At 44.9% G+C, this 4,484-nt stretch overlaps 1 pseudogene across 1 annotated transcript; it reads left to right on the plus strand.

Moving 5' to 3' along the window:
- Positions 1 to 730: 730 nt before the first annotated feature.
- On the plus strand, positions 731 to 4,272 carry LOC311618745 (glyceraldehyde-3-phosphate dehydrogenase-like; annotated as a pseudogene). Its single transcript has 2 exons — positions 731 to 857; positions 3,457 to 4,272. The product of its transcript is annotated as a glyceraldehyde-3-phosphate dehydrogenase-like (transcript).
- Positions 4,273 to 4,484: the final 212 nt, after the last annotated feature.

Raw genomic sequence — 4,484 nt, forward strand, 5'->3', positions numbered from 1 at the left:
AACTTTTAATTGAGAAAATCCTACTTACTGACTAATTTTTTTTATCCGTGGATTTTGGGGAAAGATAAACCACCAATTGATTGAAATTCTGGAGCAATTTTAGCCACAGGAAGCCAGATTTCTAGGCCAGGGCTCCTGCTAGACAATTTCTAACTAGTGTTCCCTCCAGCTGCATCTAAAATTCTACAAAGGAACACCTTCTTCCTCTTCAGCCAAGATCCATGGGTGAGGCCAGAAGCTAAAGGCAGCTGCTTCCCCAAAGGCTGAATGGCTTTATTTTATTTTAGATAATAAATTAAATAAGGTTCCGAGAAAGGGCTTCAGAGATATCTAAAACTGTCAGCTATACTCCTCTGTAAAAGAGAGGGACGCTGAAGGAGAGAGTAGGAGGACCATTTAGAAATTTCAACCTCAGAATTAAAATATTTGTGAAGACACAGACATGTATGAGCATTCCTTAGAAAGTAAAGCAGGGACAGAATTGATTACTTCTGTTAGGCCTTTGCTTAGAAAGTCTAATATATGCAATTACCATAGAAGCCTCTAGATGGCAGCCAAAGAAAAGAAAGAAAATTCTTAATAGGGGAGACCAGTAGAAACTTATTAAAGCTACAAAAACAAACATATATTAAATACAGCTGCATGGGAGTAAATAGATAGGCTCTCTGCTCCTTCTGTGTGTCAGACAGCTGCTCCTCCTGTGTAGTGCCAACCACAACTCTGAGACACAATGGTGAAGGTCGGAGTGAATGAATTTATTTGGCCGCATTGGGTGCCTGATCACCAGGATTGCTTTCAACTCTGGCAAAGTGGATATTGTCACCATCAATGACCCATTCATTGACCTTAACTACATAGTCTACATTAGGGGTGTCAAACTCAATCAGAGAAGGGACCAAAATCTAAAATCCAGCCTAAATCGCGGGCCGAATGGTTTACTGAACAGTCATAAACTGACAATGTTAACCAGAAATGTGAATTTAAAATGAGTGGAACAATCTTTTCCTTAACAGTGCTGTTAACCAACTCACATGCTATCAAGCAAAACAGTAATATTGGTATCAAGCAAAACAGTAATATTGGAATGTACCTAAAATGCTCATTGTTTTGTTTTCTGGCTAGATGTCTGACACCGTTTTCCCCGGATCAATGAGTCAATGTTCGGTTTTATTTCTTGGGCTGTAGCAACCCGCAAAACAGCATGGAGGTTGTCATCGGTAATGCGTGATCTGTGCTTGTTTTTGTTCAGATTCATTATTGAAAACATCTGTTCACAAAGATAGGTGCTCCCGAACATGGATAGAATACAGGCAGCATAAAGTCGGAGCTCTGGCATTGAGTCAGGGGGCAGTGGAGGGTAGAAGTCCTCAATTTCAACATCCTGAAACCTTGATTTCAGGCCACTGTCAGACTGAAACTCGATTATCTCCATCTGAAGGTGATGGGGCACATTGTTGACATCAATTGTAAAAGGATTGGCAAAGATGTCAAAGCCTGAGTGCTGTGTTCTAAAGTCAGAGAAGCGCCGCTCAAATTCACTTAGTAAACGGCTAACTTTGGTAGCCAGCCGACTGCAAGGAAAAGTACCAGAAATAGTGGTTGAGATACTCAAACAAACGGGAAAGTGGGCAAGATTGTCCTGTTCCAGTTGGGACTTCCATAGTTGAAGTTTACGCTGGAATGCTGTGATCATGTCAGACATCTTCGTGATGACTTGTTTGCGTCCCTGCAGCTTCAGATTCAGTTGGGCGAAATGCTCGCATATGTCACACATCATAGCAAAATCACATAGCCAGGCGGGATCCGACAGTTCAGGCAAGGGCTTTCCTTTACTTTCCATGAAAAGAGCAATTTGTTCTCTGAGCTCAAAAAATCTTTTGAGGACTGCGCTCTTGCTCAGCCATCTTACTTCTGTGTGGTATGGCACGTCTCCATGCTCTGCACCCACCTCCTGTAAAAACTGCTGGAACTGGCGATGATTCAGGCCACGTGCCCGTATAAAGTTAATAGTTTTAATGACTGTGGTCATTATGTCATTCATGTCCAGAACTTTTCCACACATAGCCTCTTGGTGGATAATGCAATGATAAGTAATCAAGGGTGTGTGGCAGTGACTTTTTTGCATTCTTTCCTTCATTAGTCCAACCAAGCCTTTCTTTTCTCCGCACATTGAAGGTGCGCCATCGGTAGTTAGCCCCACCAACTTTTCCCAGGGTAATTTAAAATTATTTATAGATTTCTCCACAGCCTCAAATATATCTCTACCAGTCGTCGTCCCATGCATGGCAGCTACATCCAAAAGTTCCTCAGTGACAGAGAGGTCGGTCTTCGTAGCACGTATAAAGATGGACAGCTGTGCTGTATCAGTCTTGTCTGTGCTTTCATCGACAGCAAGTGAAAAAGCGAGATAACTGCATGCCTGTTCGGCCAGCTGTAATGATAGATTTCCTGAAAGTTCTTGAACTCTATCTGCAATGGTGTTTCTTGACAAACTGACATTTTGAAAACTCTGTATCTGGTCTGGGCATACTTGCTCACACACTTTTAGCATGCATTGCTTCAAAAAGGCACCCTCTGAAAAACACCTTGAAGTATGGGCAATTTCTTCAGCCACTATAAAGCTTGCTTTCACTGCAGCATCATTTTTCGCTGTAGCCTTTGTAAACATTTGCTGCTGTGATTGTAGTTTGCCTTTTAGTTCTTTAACAATTTTATGCTTTTCTTCCAAAGTATATTTGCCATACTTAACATTATGTTTGGTGTCAAAATGACGACGTATATTGTACTCTTTCATCACCGACACTGTCTCATAACACAATATACACACTGGTTTGCCCTCTCTAAGCACAAACATGTATTCATTTTCCCATTTGTCATTAAATTGTCTGCCTTCACCGTCAACTTTTCTTTTCCTGGACATTTTGGGATCAATATTGGCAGTAAAAGATGTAGTTTATTGGAAATCTGCGTTAGAAGGAAAAAGTTGAAAACTGCACAGGGATAGCTTGATTTGGCAGATGGAGTGGAGAAAAAAAAAGTCAGTCAATAAATGCCTGGCTGGGTACAGATAGCAGATTCTGTTGCGATTTTTATGCCTGCACTTTATGCCAGGAACTGGCAGCTTCTGCTGTGTATTTTTTATGCCAGCACACTCACTCTCTCCTCTGCTCTGCCACCCGCACAACCACATCGGATGCCGGACTATAGGTCACGCCTCCTGAATCTCGCGTGACTTGTTATCTATGCGCATGCATAGTAGATAGCAAGTACGGCGGCCGGCGAGATCACAAGCCTCCTATGTCACCGCGCGTCATTGTGATGGAACGCAGCGGAGTGCAGTGATGACAGCGCGGTGCGGGCCACATTGCAAGGCCTGGCGGGCCAGATTTGGCCCGCGGGCCTTGTGTTTGACATGTGTGGTCTACATGTTCCAGTATTCTGTTTATTCTATTCAAGGCTGAGAATGGGAAATTGTCATCAATGGAAAGCCCATCTCCATCTTCCAGGAGCGAGATCCCACCAACATCAAATGGGGTGATGCTGGTGCTAAGTATGTTGTGGAGTTCACCGGTGTCTTCACTGCCATGGAGAAGGCCAGGGTTCACTTGAATGATGGAGCCAAGAGGGTCATCATCTCTGCCCCTTCTGCAGATGCTCCCATGTTTGTGATGGGAGTAAACCATGTCAAATATGATGACTCCCTCAAGGTTGTTAGCAATGCCTCATGCACCACCAACTGCTTGGCCCCCTGGGCCAAGGCCATCCATGACAACTTTGGCATGGTGGAAGGACTCATGACCACAGTCCATGCCGTTACTGCCACCCAAAAAATTGTGGATGGCCCCTCTGGGAAGCTGTGGCATGATGGCCGAGGGGCTGCCCTGAACATCATCCCTGCTTCTACTGGCACTGCCAAGGCTGTGGGCAAGGTCATCCCTGAGCTGAATGGGAAGCTCACTGGCATGATCTTCCATGTTCCCACCCCCAATGTGTCAGTTGTGGATCTGACCAGAGAAAGCTGGCAAATATGATGACATCAAGAAGGTAGTAAAGCAGGCATCAGAGGGCCCCCTCAAGGGCATCCTGGGCTATACTGAGGACCAGGTTGTCTCCTGTGACTTTAACAGTGACCCCCCCCCCCCTCCACTTTTGATATTGGGGCTGGAATTGCCCTCAAAGACCATTTTGTCAAGCTCATTTCCAGGTATGACTATGAATATGGCTACAGCAAGAGTGGTGTACCTTATGGTCCACATGGCCTTCAAGGAGTGAGAGCCCCCTGGAACACCAGCCCCAGCAAGAGGAAGAGAGGCCTACAGCTGCTGGGGAGTCCTTGCCCCAGGTCAATCTCCCAACACGGCAAGAAACTCCTGACCGCAATTTCCCCCAGCACCCCTGAAGAAGGGGAAGGGCTTAGGGAGCCCTACCTTGTGCACCACCAATAAAGTTCACTGTGCCCAGCCAAAAAAAAAAGAAGAAAAAGA

This window comes from Pipistrellus hanaki, assembly GCF_964339955.1.
Source record: "Pipistrellus hanaki genome assembly, chromosome: 1".
In the NCBI taxonomy this organism is placed as follows: Eukaryota; Metazoa; Chordata; class Mammalia; order Chiroptera; family Vespertilionidae; genus Pipistrellus; species Pipistrellus hanaki.